Genomic DNA, 15,856 nt, shown 5'->3' with positions numbered 1-15,856 from the left:
TCTCCTGTGCCAGTAAGTTCAAGGATGTTCTGGACTTTTTCTTCTATCAGGTTCAGTGTAACTGGTTTTCTGTTGAGGTCTTTGATCCATTTGGACTTGAGTTTTGAGCAGAATGATAAGTACAGATCTGTTTGTAGTCTTCTGCATGCCCACACCCAACTTGACAGTGCCACTTCCTTTCTTCCAGTGTGTACTTCTGGCCTTTATATAAAAAGAAAATCAGATGTCCAGAGGTGTAAGGATTTATGTCTGGGTCTTCAATTTGATTCCATTAATCAATGTATCTGTTTTTATGTCAGTACTATGCATTTTTTATCACTATAACGCTGCAGTACAACATGAAATCAGTAATGCTGAGACCTCCATCTGTTCTTTTATTATTTAGGATTGTTTTAGCTATGCTGGGTTTTCTTTTCCATATGAAGTTGAGAATTGTCCTGTCAAGGTCTGTGAAGAGTTGTATTGAAATTTTGATGAGGATTATATTGAATCTGTAGATGACTTTGGTAAGATGGCCTTTTTGCTGTGTTAATCCTACTGATTCATGAGCATGGGAGGTCTTTTCATCTACTAATAGCTTCTTCAATTTCTTTTTTTAATGTCGTAAAGTTTTTAATCATACAAGTCTTTCACTTGCTTGATTAGAGTTACCCCAGGATATTTTCTATTATTTGAGATTATTGTGAAAGTTGTTATTTCCCTGATTTCTTTTCTCAGTTCATTTATCACTTATATGTAAGAGAGTTGCTGATCTTTATAAGTTAATTTTGTAACCAGCTACTTTTCTGAAAGTGCTTATCAAATGTAGGTGTTTCCTATAGAATTTTTTGGGTCACTTATATATCACCATATCATCTGCAAATAAAGATACTTTGATTTCTTCCTTTCCAATTTGTGTCCCCTTGGTCTCTTTCAGTTGTCTTATTACTCTTCTATGTCTTCAATTGAGTAGGTATGGAGAGAGTGGGAAACCTTGTCATGTTCCTGATAGTGGAATTCCTTTTTGTTTCCCACAATTTTAGTTGCTGTTGGCTATGGACTTGTTATAAAGTGTCTTTATTATGTTAAGGTATATCCCTTGTATCCTTAATGTTTCTGAGACTTTTATAATGACTTAATCAAAAGCTTGTTCTGCAAATAATGAGATGATCATGTGGTTTTTGTCTTTCAGTTGTACATATGAATACTTTCATTTATCATCTTACATATATTGAACCATCACTGCATCATGGTTGGATGATCTTTTTATATATTCTTGGATTCAGTTTCAAGGTATTTTATTGAGTATTTTTGAATCTATGTTCATAAGGGAAATTGGTTTATTATTCTCTTTCTTTGTTGGGTCTTTATGGTTTGAGTATCAAAGTAACTGTGACCTCATGAAATGAATTCAATAATTTTCCTTCTGTTTCTACTATGTGGAATAATTTGGGCATTATTGGTGTTAACCCTTCTGTGAAAGCCTTGTAGAATTCTGTGCTAAAACCATCTGTCCCTGAGCCTTTTTTGGGTGGTGGGGTGTTGGGGGAGACTTTTGATAACTGCCTCTGTTTCACCGGGTATGTTATATGTCTGTTTTAATTCTTTATTTGGTCTTGCTTTTAACTTTGGTAAGTGGTATTTGTTGAGAAAATTAACCATTTCTATTAGATTTTCCAATTTGGTGGGGTACAGGTTTTTAAAAGATGTCCTTATGGTTTTCTGGATTTCCTTGGTGTCTGTTGTTACATTCCCTTTTCATTTCTGATTTTCCTTATTTGGATCTTCTCTCTTTGCCTTTTAGTTAGTTTAGATAACAGTTTGTCTTTCTTGTTGATTTTCTCAAAGAACCAACTCTTTGTTTTATTGATTCTTTGTATTCTTTCTTTATTTCTTATTTCTATTTTTTTATTTCAGTCCTCAGTTTGACTATTTCTTTTTACTCCTCTTGTGTGTGATTACTTCTTTTTTTTTTCTAGAGCTTTCAGGCATGCTATTAAGTTGCTGGTATGAAATCTCTCCCAAATCTTTATGTAGGTGTTAAGTACTATCACCTTGCTTCTTATAATCACTTTCATTGTGTCCCATAAATTCATATTTCTCCATCTCATCGAACTTACTTCAATATTGATCACATCCTTAGACACAAAGCAAGTCTCCACAGAGCCAAGAAATTTGAAATAATGTCCTACATCCCATTTTACCACTACAGATTAAATTTGAATACCAACAACATCAGAAACAACAAGAAGCTTACAAACTCATGGAAAATGAACAATTCTCTACTAAATAAAAAATTGATCAAGACCAAAATTAAGAAAGAAATTAAAGATTTTCTAGAATTGAATGGAAATGAATACCCAGCATACTCAAACTTAGGGAACACAGTTTTTCATATTCAAGAAAATCCGGAGGAACTGTTTCAGAAAGGAAAGAAATTACAACAAATTAATAAGGGCCCATGAGAAGGCACAGAGAGAATGGGAAACTGCAGATACATGACCATACCTTCTTCTATTAATTTTCTCCAAATAACTGACTGTTTAGGTCAAAGAAATAGTTACTGAGGACAAAATTTACAATTCATGTTAAAGTAAAATATGTGACAAATAGATCTAGAGAGTAAAAATGGAATTTCATTGATGTGAGTTTTATTATACTATGTATGAAGTAATAAGATCGTGGCTTAACTGCAGTATATTCAGTTAATAACAAATAAAGTACATAAAGAAAAGAGGACAAAACAGAACAAACAGAAATGATAGGGTTAAGTCTAATAAAGATAAATGTTTTCATTAAATACAAACATTACAAAATCTCTACTATAAAAGCATATGTTCTCAGGTTAAATAAAATAGCAATCCCCAACTCCATAGTACCTATACTATACATATTTTATGTATGATGCCAAAATAAGCTAAAAGGAAATTGTCATAATGAAAGTCATTGTTTTATGTGTCTGTAAAAATCAATGGCAATACTTAGAGAAATTGAGAAAATAGAAGTTCTAGAAAATGGAAAACACTGTACAAGCAGAGTCTATGATATTACCCAGTGGATAAAACTAGAACACAGCTATCAGTAGGGGTAGATGATTTAAAAACATATCTATTAATAACAATTAAAATAGGAAACATTACAAAATGGCTGACAGATCTGGGGGGAACCCCTCTTCTCAACAAGAGGGTCACTAGAACTATGGCTTAACAGAGGAGCTTCAGATACCTGGCATCAAAGTCTCAGTGGCTGACATTATATTTTTGTTTATTTACCTTGAGACAAGGTCTTTGCATCCCAAAATGATCTTACACTAACTGTATAGCTGAAGATTTCCTTCAACTTATTGTCCTCCTGAGCCACTTCCTGAATATTGGGATTGCAGGCATGTGCTAACATTCCTAATTTATGTGCTGAGAACTGAGCCCAGAGGTTCATGCAGACACTCCACAAACTGAGCTAAATTTCCAGACAGTAATAGACATTTTAAAGGGGGAAAGTGGAAGGACAACATAGAGGGAGGACTGTTTCAGAAAGAAACATTTCACAGGACTTGCCATGAAAGACTGATGACCTGAGCTCAATTCCTGAATCCATATGATGAATGAACAGGACCAACTCCTAAAAGCTGTCCTCCGACTTACACACTAGCACTATAGCATCCAGTCACCTGTATTCAAATGTGGGTACATATACACAATACTAATAGCAATAATAACTATTATTGTTAATTGATTAATATTTCAAAGCAAGTTCTTTCCTTGGCACTCAACAAAAGCAACTGTACAATGCCAAATGAAAAGACCCCTGCTCAGCCTGCATCTTGACAATCTCAGACCCTCCATGAACCACACCCTCATCCACTTCTGAACTGGAATTCCACAAAGGAAATTCCTCGGGCAGCCTATGAGCCTGTCCAGCTCCAAGTCAAAAGCCAATTGCTGGGCCCTGGGACCATATGAAGCCCAACTCAGAATCCTAGCTATAGACACCAAAGCCTCTCCCTGTAGTTATCTGCCTGCAAGACTAACAGTTATCCTACCCACCATGCTGATCTAGGACCATTCTGTGTCTGGACACAGAAACCTGGAGTGGCCCTAAGACTTAAAACTAAGCATTGTTCAGCTACTCCACAGCCTGATAAGTTAAGTAGCGGCAAACAAAGATCCACTCACTCAACAAACATAAGCCCAGGAACATTATCATCCTAACTCCAGATGCTTAGACGTCAACTCAAAATCACAAGCAACATGACCAACCAAGACAAATGCTTTCCACAAATTTCAGCAACCCCACTGTAATATTCCCTGAGAAAAGCAATTTAGCTGATGTACAAGACAAGGAGTTAAGAATAACAGTTACGTATATACCCAAGGGTCTCAAAGACGTTATGAGAAAGTATCTGAGGAGGACCAAAAAAAAAAAAAATACAAACAGTTGAATGAAAACAACTCACCATTTTAAATTAGAATTTAATAAAGAGATAGAATATCTGAAGAAGATCCAAACTGAAATAAAACTCAAAGTGAAAAACTTGGAAAGTCAAAAAGCTCATAGGAAAGCCTCACCAACATCACGGATCAAATGGAAGTGAGAATATGAAGTCTTGAATAAAAGGTAGAAGAAATACATAATGCAGTCAAAGAAACTCTAGGATGCCATGAAAATATTAAATCTACAAAAAATAAACATAGAAGAAGAAAAATATCCAGGTCAAAGGCATAGAAGTATTTCCAACAAAATTTCACAAATCTAAAGAAAGCAATGCAAGAAAAGAAAACTGTGCAAGAGGCATACAGAGCACCAAGTAGACAGGACCAGAAAAGAAACTCCCTGTGACACAAAATAATAAAAACACCAACCTATACATTACAAAGGGAAAATAATAATGAAATAATGAAAGGGGAAATGACCATACCACATAAAAAGACAGACCCAAATAGAATAACATGTCACATTTCAATAGAGCCTTTGAAAGCCACAAGAGTCTGGACCAATATTCAACAGCTTTGGAAGTACAAAGATACCAAGCAGACTACCCTACCCAGGAAAACTACTGGCCATAATCAAAGTACAAAGTAAAATATTTTGTGTTCAAACAAATTTAAGGAATATATGCTTACCAAGCCAGTTCTACAGAAAATACTAGGAGGACTACTTCAGTCTGAAGGAAAGATTAAACACACTGGAAAAGATACAAGGAATAAACAATCCCAAAGCAGTAAATTAAAAGAGAGCTAAGGAAAAAAAAAGCCCATCACAACAACAAAATTGTAGGAATTAACAGAGACTGCTCAATAGTAACTTTCAATAACAGTCCCAATCCCACAATAAAAACAGAACTTTTAATAAAAAGACTGGCTCATAAATCATAATCTATCTTCCTGTTTCCTCAAAGAAAAACACTTCAGCATCAAGGACACCATGTCTTCGTCATTGTTCTATTGCTGTAAAAAAACACCATGACCAAAGCAAATCATTATAAAAGGCATTTAAGCCAGGCGGTGGTGGCGGCACTCGCCTTTAATCGGCACTTGGGAGGCAGAGCCAGGTGGATCTCTGTGAGTTCAAGGCCAGCCTGGGCTACAGAGTGAGTTCCAGGAAAGGTGCAAAGCTACACAAAGAGACCCTGTCTCGAAAAACCAAAAAAAAAAAAAAAAAAAAAAAAAAAAAAAAAAAGGCATTTTATTGGGAGCTTGATTACAGTTTCCTAGGGTTGGTCCATTACCATCATGATGAGAGCACAGCACCACATGTAGCACTGGAGCAGTAGCTGAGAGCCTATATTCATAGGCAAAGACAGAGATTTGGACCTGGCAAGGGTATCTCAAAGCCCACCCCCAATGATTCACTTCCTCAAACAAGGTCACACCCCTAATCCATCTAATCTTTTTTTTTTGTTTGTTTGTTTTTTTTTGGTTTTTCGAGACAGGGTTTCTCTGTGTAGCTTTGCGCCTTTCCCGGAGCTCACTTGGTAGCCCAGGCTGGCCTCGAACTCACAGAGATCCACCTGGCTCTGCCTCCCAAGTGCTGGGATTAAAGGCGTGCGCCACCAACGCCCAGCCCCATCTAATCTTTTTTAACAGTTCCACTCCGTGGTAACTGAGTATCAAAAATATGAGCCAACTGGGACCATTCTCATTCAAACCACCCACATCACCTTAGGGTAAAGCATGAAAAAGTTACTCCAAGCAAATGGAACTAAGAAATAAGCAAGAGTAGGTTTTCTAATATCTGACTTCATTTAAACAAAAATTAGTCAGAAGAGATAAGAAAGGACACTACATACTCATTAAAAGAAAAATACACCAAGATAATAGTACAGTTCTAAATATTTACAAACTACAGGAGAGCACAATTTTATCAAAAAAAAAATCTATGAGACTGAAAAATCACATATCAGCCATAACACAATGATAGTTGGTAAGTGTAATATCCCACTCTCACCATTATACAAATTATCAAAACAAAAGCTAAATAGATAAAATTTGGAGTTAACATCATAAATTAAATGATCTCAACAAACATCTACAGAGTATTCCACCTGAACACTACTAAAGAATGTACTTTCTTCTCAGCAGCACATGGAACTTTTGCCAAAATTGACCACATAATAGAACACAAAGTGAGTCTTGACAAATATATAAAAATTGAAATAGCACCCTACATCCTATCTGACCAAGAAGGACTAAAGATGAATATAAAAAAAATAATAGAAATGATAGAAAAGTTCACAAACTTGTAGAAGCTAAGCAACAAGTTACTAAGTAAATATTGGATCAAGGAAAAAAATCAAAAAATAAATTTAAAACGTACTAAAATTTAAGTAAAATGAAAACACAACCTATGAAAATGTATGGGACACATGTGAAGGAAGCCCTAAGATGAAAATTCATAGCACTAAGTGCTTATATAGAAAAACTGAAGATATCTCATATTAATAGCTTGATATACATTTGAAAGATTTAGAAAAACAAGAATTAAAAAATACCCCAAAAAAGAGAGATGGGAAGAAATAATCAAATTTCCAGTTGAAATTAATGAAACAGAAACAATAAAATAAAAAATAAAACAAAAAAATTCAATGAAATGAAGGGTTTGTTCTTTAAAAAAAATAACAAGATTGTATGTGAAGGCAATACAGACTTCATCTTAGGGGAAGGCCGCCATCTTAGACCTAGACCACCTGCTATAGTCAGTTCCAGGAAGGACCTCAGGAACTTGCCATAACAACTTAACGGATACAGGGCATTATGCTCCTGTGTGGTTTATAGTCCTTAAAGATATCTAGATAATCCTGCTGAGCAGCAGATAATCCTACTAAGCAAGTTGTGATTCCCTGTGAAAAAAGTTCAACCCAATAGTTTCCAATGTGATTTCTCACCGAAAGTCTAGACCAATAGTTTCAAAAAATCACCTTGCCCCATATCCCTTTTACCCAATCTCAAGTTGCCAAAGCATGTAATTTCTGGCTTGCGGTTTTTCCCTATAAAAACTCTCTACCCCTGGGCCTGCCGCCACTACCACATTTCCCCCCATTTGCCGTGTGGTGGCCCAGATTTGAATCTGACAGTAAAAGGACCCTTGTGGGCTTTGATCAGAAACCAGCTCCTTTGTGGTCTCTGGGGGTTTTCTGAAACAGGGGCAACAGACAGACTTGTAGCCAAATCAACCAAAAGAAAGAGATTAATAAAATTAGAGATGAAAGGGGAAACATTACCAAAAACACTGAGGAAATTCAGAGAATCATGAAGTCATATTGTAAAAGTCTATGCTCCACCAAACTGAAAAACATAAAAAAAAAAAAAAAAACTGGATGGATGTCTAGATATATTACCTTCAAAAGTTAAACCAAGATGAAACAAACAAGTTAAAGAAATTCATATCTAGTAAGATAGTAGCAGTAATTAAAAACAAAAACAAAAACCTCCCAACTGAAAATGTGTGTTGGAGCAGTGGATTAAACAGGACCCTCAAAGGAGAAGTAACGTCAGTATTTCTTAAATTATGCCACAATATATAAAATGAAGGAACACTTCCCAATTCATAATAAAGCCAGAATTATGGTAATAACAAAACCAGACAAAAAACTCAACCAAAAAGAAACTTATATACTAACATCTATTACAATCATGGATGCAAAATCTCAATAAAATATTTGTAACTGGAAGCAAGAACACACCCAAAAAGGTGTTTACACCATGATCAATGTGGCTTCATCTCAGAAATGCAGGGATGGCTCAACATATTTGATGGATCACAACACAGTCTGCAACTGGGATTTGGGTGGATATAAAGGCACAGAGACTATTATGTCATTGTTATGAATTCTGGGTCTTAAGTCCAAGAACAAACAATAATTTAGAATCCCAAATACCCCCTCAAATCATGAGGAAACACTTATGTATTTCCATTTTCTAACCTTTTTGAAACTTCTTAAATAGATATATTAGTCCCTTAAAGTACTAAGGACAGTTATTATCAGCAATAAGCTAATTTTAGAGACAGAAATAAGTGAAAAATCCTAATTATGAAGAAACTCTGTGGGACTGTACCTTGGATGGAAAGTTGGAACACTTTCTTTTGATTACATGTGCAATGGAGTCAGGAAGCAGCTCAATCATAGGAGACTCTCAAATAACTGGTGTGGTGGTTTGAATAAAAATGGCCCCCATAGGCTCATATAGATTTGAATACTTGGCCACCAGAGAGTGGCGCTGTTTAAAAGGATTAGGAGGTGTGGCCTTGTTGGAAGAAATGTGTCACTGGCATGGGCTCTGAGGCTTCAAATCCCCATGCCAAGTTTATTTATGGCCCCAGATACAGAACCACCAGCTATTTCTCCAGTACCATGTCTGCCTGCACACCACCATGCTCTCTACCTGATAAGGGACTAAACCTCTGGATCTGTAAAGAAGCCTCGAATTAAATGCTTTCCTTGATAAGTTGCCTTGGTCATGGTATCCCTTCACAGCAATAGAACACCAACTAAGACAACTAGGCCAGCAGTTTGGTTTGGCTTTCAAGGTAGACAGATAATAAGGTAAATCAAAAATAAAATCACTTAACATTTTTGATTGTCCTAGCCCTCTAACTCTTTATTAAACTTTAATAAAATCTGTGTGCAATGACTCGGGGTTGTGTGAAGAGCTATTGCTGGCTCTGGAGAACAATGGTCATCTTCAGTCTGAAGCATGCTTCCGGCTTTTTAAACATCAAGGAAAAATTTTCCGAAGTATCTAATGCTTATATAATGTGGATTCTTCATGAAGAAAGAAAGGAAAACGCCCACTAGATATGCTTTTGTGTTCAGGTTTTACAGTAAAATGAAAGTTTCAAGTCCTTTTACAGAAAGGACAAATGAAAGATTAATGATTAATATTCAGCCAGAATATACAAAGGTTGAACTATAAACTCAGCGGACACAGTGTGGCATGTAACAAGAAGCGGTCGGGAAAATAGATGGGGCTGGGGCAGGTTCAGGGAGGAGTAGCAAGTGGGTTTGCTCAGCCTTTCCTTTCTATCTCCCTTTCTTGTTTCTTTTCTTCCTTCCTTCTTTCCTTCCTTCCTTCCTTCCTTCCTTCCTTCCTTCCTCCCTCCCTCCCTCCCTCCCTCCCTCCTTCCTTCCTTTCTTTCTTTCTTTTTAAATTGTAAACTTTCACTTGAACATGGGGATTTGCTTAAAAGTTACGAAAGTCAGAGGAAAAAAGAATCCGAAATAACCGGGTTCTCTTACAGCATTCCCTTGCACTAGGGAGAGAGAAGGGGAGGGAAGAGAGGAAAGCAGGGACAAGGAGAGGAGGGAGGGAGGAGAGGGGAGAGGAGGACCAGACAGGGAGGGAGAGAGAGAAATGTTTAGCACATCTCTCTGATCTGCACTTTGCTACCCAGGTCCCAGAACTTCCCGTTTCCTTCCCACCCCTCTTGCTCCCATTCATACCATTACCCTTCTTAAAAACCCACCCAGCTCTCCTCTAATATTTGTGTATACGTTTCCCTCCTTTTAACTAAGCCCCCTTTGAATTGCCTCCTTTTGTGTGTCTCCCGGCAGGGGGCAAGGTCTTTGCTCTCCTCTTTGGCCTGGTTTGCTGGGGCTTGGGGCTTCACTGGGAGCTCTCTGGAGAATTGTGCAAATTGCACCAGGGCTTTGGTTGGAAGAGCCACTCCGGAGCCCCCGTGCTGTGCCTAAGTGCATCAAGGCCATGTCAACTCCTTGATGCTGCCTCACGCTGTGATCCTCCTTTGCACTGTGTCAGATGTCAGGATGGGTTTTCCCCACAATGCATTCTTTAGTTCACTGTCAGAGGAAAAAGAACGAATAATGTGCTCCTGTGGCAGACAAACATGCTACCTGCAAGGTTGGAGAGCTGGACACATTTCCCTCCTCCACAGTGAATTCCCTTGGTTGATGCTGTCTTTTCCTCCCCCATTATTCTCTCTGCTTCTTTTTCCCTTCCCCTCCCCTAAACAGCTCCTTTGTAAAGTTCTTGTGCCAGGTCAGAGCATTCATTCAGCATGAAAATTTGTAATATATGTGTCAGTGAATCCATTGATCAATATTTTTATGCTAAATGTATTTGCAGGCAAAATAATGACATAAAGTATTCTATGTTTTCTGTAAAAAAGCTTAGTCATGAAATTTTCTGAAAATTTGAAGATGACAAAGCTTCCACAGGAATAAACCACTGAGAAATCATCTCCAAATACATGAAAATGTCTATTTTAATTACCAACGCACTTAATTATCAGCTTACTATTTTTTAAATGAGCATAAAAGCACTTCATGTGCTATTTAAAACAATCAAGCGGCCAATTTTGTTGCCCTTAATTCTTTTTGAAAAAAGAAAGCAATCTTTCCCCTAATGATTACATTTACTACCTGACTACCAGCAATCTGTTTTACCCACACCACACAAAGGTGAGAATAAAAACAGAAAATTATGGGGACTTGGGAAGAGGAAAGAATCTTATCCTGCAGTCTGACTGAAGCCTCACTCCAGCAGAGCAATGCCAGCACAATTAACATGTGCTGTGAGGGCTGCTAATATTCAGGTAACACTCCTTTCGCATCGAGATACTTTATTTTAAAATAACAGTGACCTGGCCTTGACACTAAAATGTACGTGGTGTGTGCAGGGCTTCATTCCTTTTCTCCAGGCAATTTCTTTTTATTATTTTATAATTAATTTAATTTGACATATCAGCCACGGATTCCCTGTCTTCCCTCCTCCTGCCGCCCAAATCCACCCCCCATTCCCACCTCCTCCAAGGCAAGATCTTCCCTGGGGATTCAGCTCAGCCTGGTAGATTCAGTTGAGGCAGGTCCAGTCCTCTCCTCCCTTCACCTAGGCTGAGCAAAGTGTCCCAGCATAGGCCCTAGGTTCCAAAAAGCCAGCTCATACACTAAGGACAGGTCCTGGTCCGGTCAGTCATACTGCCTGGGGGCCTCTTAAATAGTTCAAGCTAATCGACTGTCTCACTTATCCAGAGGGCCTGGTCCAGTTCCTTGGGGGCTCCTCAGCTATTGGTTCAGAGTTCATATGTTTCCACTAGTTTGTCTATTTGTCCCTGTGCTTTTTCCAATCATGGTCTTAATATCTCTTGTTCATATAATCCCACCTCTCTCACACCGATTGGACTCCTGGAGCTCCACCTAGGGCCTGGCCGTGATGGATCTCTGCATCTGCTTCCATCAGTCATTGGATGAGAGTTCTATGACGACAGTTAGGGTGTTCGGCCATCTGACCACCAGAGTAGGTCAGTTCGGGCTTTCTCTCACTTCCGAAATATAATACCAGTAGCACAGACACTGAGAGAAACAATCAATCAATGGGACCTGTTGAAACTGAGAAGCTTTTGTAGAGCAAAGGACACGGTCAACAAGACAAAGTGACAGCCTACAGAATGGGAAAAGATCTTCACTAACTAACCCCACATCTGACAGATATATATATATATATCCAGAATATATAAAGAACTCAAGAAATTAGACATCAAAATGCCCAACAGTCCAATTAAGAAATGAGCTGTAGAACTAAACAAAGAATTTTCAACAGAGGAAGCTCAAATGACTGAAAGACATTTAAGACATTTAAGGAATTGCTCAACATCCGTAATCATCAGGGAAATGCAAATCAACAGGTCGACAGATAATTTCTTAGAATTGTCCAGCAGGAGCCAGGTGATGACCTTTGGTGGGATGACTGTGATCCAGTGGATGGTCCCACACCCACTAGTATATGAACAACACAAATTGGACTTAGTGGATTATTTTAAAAATAAAAAAAAAAGACACAAAGTTGAGAAGGTTTTGGGAGTTGGAGGATGGATCTAGGAGGAGTTGGGGGAGGAGGATAGGAAGTGAATATGATCAGCATATATTGTATGGAATTTTACATTATATATAATGAAAAATAAAAAGATCAAACTGGATATTAGTCATATGGCAGGTAGTAGCTCCTAAGCACAGCTGCTAAAGAGTGACACCAGGAAAATGAAAGCAATTCATGATCTCAGGCCAATTCTATACCTGCCAATTCAGAAGATACATTTTAAGGAGATGCCTAGATGGTTGCTTAACATAATCAAGTATAAAATCAGTTCCCCTGCACTCTGTTACTAAGCAGATTTCTGCAAAGATTTAGACTGAGTCAATTACATCCAGAACCTTTATCCATAGAGTACCTGGACATAAAGGCCACTCATAAAACTACAAATGGCATTCTTCAGGCCAATGGAGGGAAATGGGACAAAATACAAACACTATCTAGGTACAATCATCTCTTTTCTATTTGTAAAACATGCAGATGAAGTATGTGTCATTTTATATATGTGTATATATATATATGCATTTATATGTGTACATTAATGTACACAGGAATGGCTTACTAGCAAAATAGAGGCAGATCCTGCATTACTATAATACCAAATAGAGGATGGAAATGCTGGCAAAGGTTAAAATAAAACAATTCGCATTTGCAGGTTGTGCTGACTGCATGATTCTGAAGGAGGTTACCATAAGATATTCTACATTAAGTCATTTAGATTCTTATACTATATACAAATTGAAAGTTGATATTTCCCCTGTAAAATGAGGTCCTGAATTCACATGACCCCCACTCTGAGAAGCTTGCAGCCTTCTTCTTTGCTCTGTCTTTCACTCTTGGTGTCAACTAGTTGCTGTTGCTGTGACATGTATTCTCATTCTAGTGAAAGAATTCTTTAAATTCTTAGAATTTGTTTCACTGCAGCTCTCTCTCTCTCTCTCTCTCTCTCTCTCTCTCTCTCTCTCACACACACACACACACACACACACACACACACACACACACACACACACACATTCCCAGTCCTCTAAGCTGTAACAAGATAAACTCTTGAGCAATTATTATATGATTCATGCTTGCTAATGAATAGTTGTGTTTCATCACGTTTCTAAATGGGAACATATCATTCTACTAATGATAAAGATGAGTTCAAAGAATTATTTAAAAGGACTGTGTGTAGCCAAACACTAGGCTGAGCTCCAGGAATCCAGTCAAAGAGAGAGAAGAAAGGTTCTATTCGAAGGGACATCAAGATCACGATGGGGAAACCTACAGAGACAACCAAACCAAACTAGTGGGAACCCATGAACTTAGACCAACAGCTGTGGAGCTGCCATAGGACTGGACTAGGTCCTCTGCATAAGTAAGAAAGTTGTGTAGCCTGATCTGCTTAAGCAGCCCCCTGGCAGTGGGATCTGGATCCATCCCAAAAAGCTGGCTTTTTGGAGCTCACTGTCTATGGTGGGACACCTTGCACAGCCTTGATGCAGAGGGAGGGCTTGGACATGCCTCAACTGAATGTACCAGGCTCTGCTGATTCCCCATGGAAGGTTTTACCTTGTCAGAGGAGGGAAAGGGGGTGGTTTGGAGGGGATAAAGCTGGGAGGTTAGAGGAGGGAAGAGAGGGGGATCTGTGGCTCATACTTAATAATAAAAAAGGGCTGTGTGTAAAGAAACATAAAGAATATTCTCCATTGTGGTAAGCAGACTCACTCTGACACTTTTGATACTAACATGACAAACATTAGATGGATTCTGCTGATTATATTGATTTCTTCTCATTTCATCTTATTCACCTTCTTTTTCCTTTAATTATCAAATACCTAAGTGTTTTACTTAATAAGCTTTTCTGGAGGTACTTTCAGATTTGTGTTAAATATAATGTACATTATCCCACATAATTACCTAAAACTCTTGGCTTCCCTATTATTAGTACCTTACATTCACTTTAGTACATTTGTTACAATATCAATACATAGTTATGAACTATCTAAATTCAATAGGTTACATTAGGGTCTTTTCTGTATTATATTCTATGGACCCAAATGCCCATTTTTTGTTATGTCACTGTTATAATTATTTTTGTATTATCTTTTCTCCTAAGAGGAATACATTTCCTGAAAAGTAATATTCATCTATCGAGCATCATATTGCAAGAATTCAGTAATCATTACTGTTCCTCTGTTTCTTTCAACTCCAGGTGCCAGCCTGTTCAGAGTCGTTCTTCTAACCGATGTTTAATGAGCACCTTCGTGCTTTTACAGAGGTGCTGCCAAGGACCTGCCTGCTTCCTAAGGCCAAATTTCTCACAGTGTATTGTTTCTCATGAACAAAATCCATACCCTGGCTTATGCTTTTCCAGATTTTAACTTACATTCATCTAATAAAGATCTGGGGCAAAAGCATGATCCAAAGACAAGGAACTTATGCTTTAATAAATATTCTAGGCAAGCCTCATAAACAAAGAAGTGTGAAAACTTGCTACTGCTAATAAGTTGCCAAAACAGCTGAAACATGGAAAATAAGAAGCTATTACTTACAATCATATTTTAGTCAAGGTCTCGATATCTACCTGAGGCTGACCTTGAACTCATAACCTCCTACTCCAGCCTCCAGGCACATAAACTGTAGGCATTCACCACCACTCCCAGGTATGATCATTTTTAATTGGACAACAATTCCCACAAGTTCTTTTTAAATAAGTGAAATGTTTAAAAAATGTTTCTATGAGGTCAACATAATTCACTCTCCTCTGTTATGAGAGTATTTGGCTGTAATGCACGAAGAATGCTTTATCACAAGCAGACAGAGGACTAGAATATGCTGCTACTCTACTGAAACACATACAATTTTTTGGCATAAATGCTGTTGTGTTTGTCTGTATAAATCTTTATGTGTAGTGATCAACTTTGGTCTCCTCTGTAACCTCCCTGTCTTGATGAAAGACCATAATAATGTCACTTGGTATTCTTGAAAAACAGCTACTAAATGTTAATGATACTTACTGCCCCAATATTTGAGAATTGCAAAATATTTGGGGAAATGCTTTGAAGAGATAAAGGCTGGCATAATGGAAAATTCTGGGCAATGCCACAGTGAGGCAGATATAAAGTTCAGTGGTTTCTACTCTTCTGTACCATTTCATACATTGCTTTGTACTTCAATGTGACACCTTCATAATTTAACTGCACCCAGAGCTCTCCCTAACTTGTTAGTTGTTGGACTGAAGAAATGTTATTATTTCCTATTTTGACTGCTTAGGTTAATTCTTATCTAGTCTACACAATTTGAAATCATAATACTCAAACTATGAATCTGGGATACGTATCTGAGATTCTTGGGAACAAAACTTTAGACTTCTGCTCAAATAAGCGAAATAAGGGAGGAAATCAAAATCTTCAAAATAATTTCCATTTCAAAAAATGCCTAGACATAGCAATATTTTCACAAAAGTACAAACCCTCTCTGTCCGAGTTTGGTTTCCCGTTGCTGTGATAAAGACCATGACCAAAAGCAACTTGAGGCGGAAGGGTTTATTACAACTTATAGGTCAG

The sequence above is a fragment of the Peromyscus maniculatus genome, chromosome 2 (genome assembly GCF_049852395.1).
Source record: "Peromyscus maniculatus bairdii isolate BWxNUB_F1_BW_parent chromosome 2, HU_Pman_BW_mat_3.1, whole genome shotgun sequence".
NCBI classification, from domain to species: Eukaryota; Metazoa; Chordata; class Mammalia; order Rodentia; family Cricetidae; genus Peromyscus; species Peromyscus maniculatus.
Note: the sequence above shows the minus strand (reverse complement) of the source record.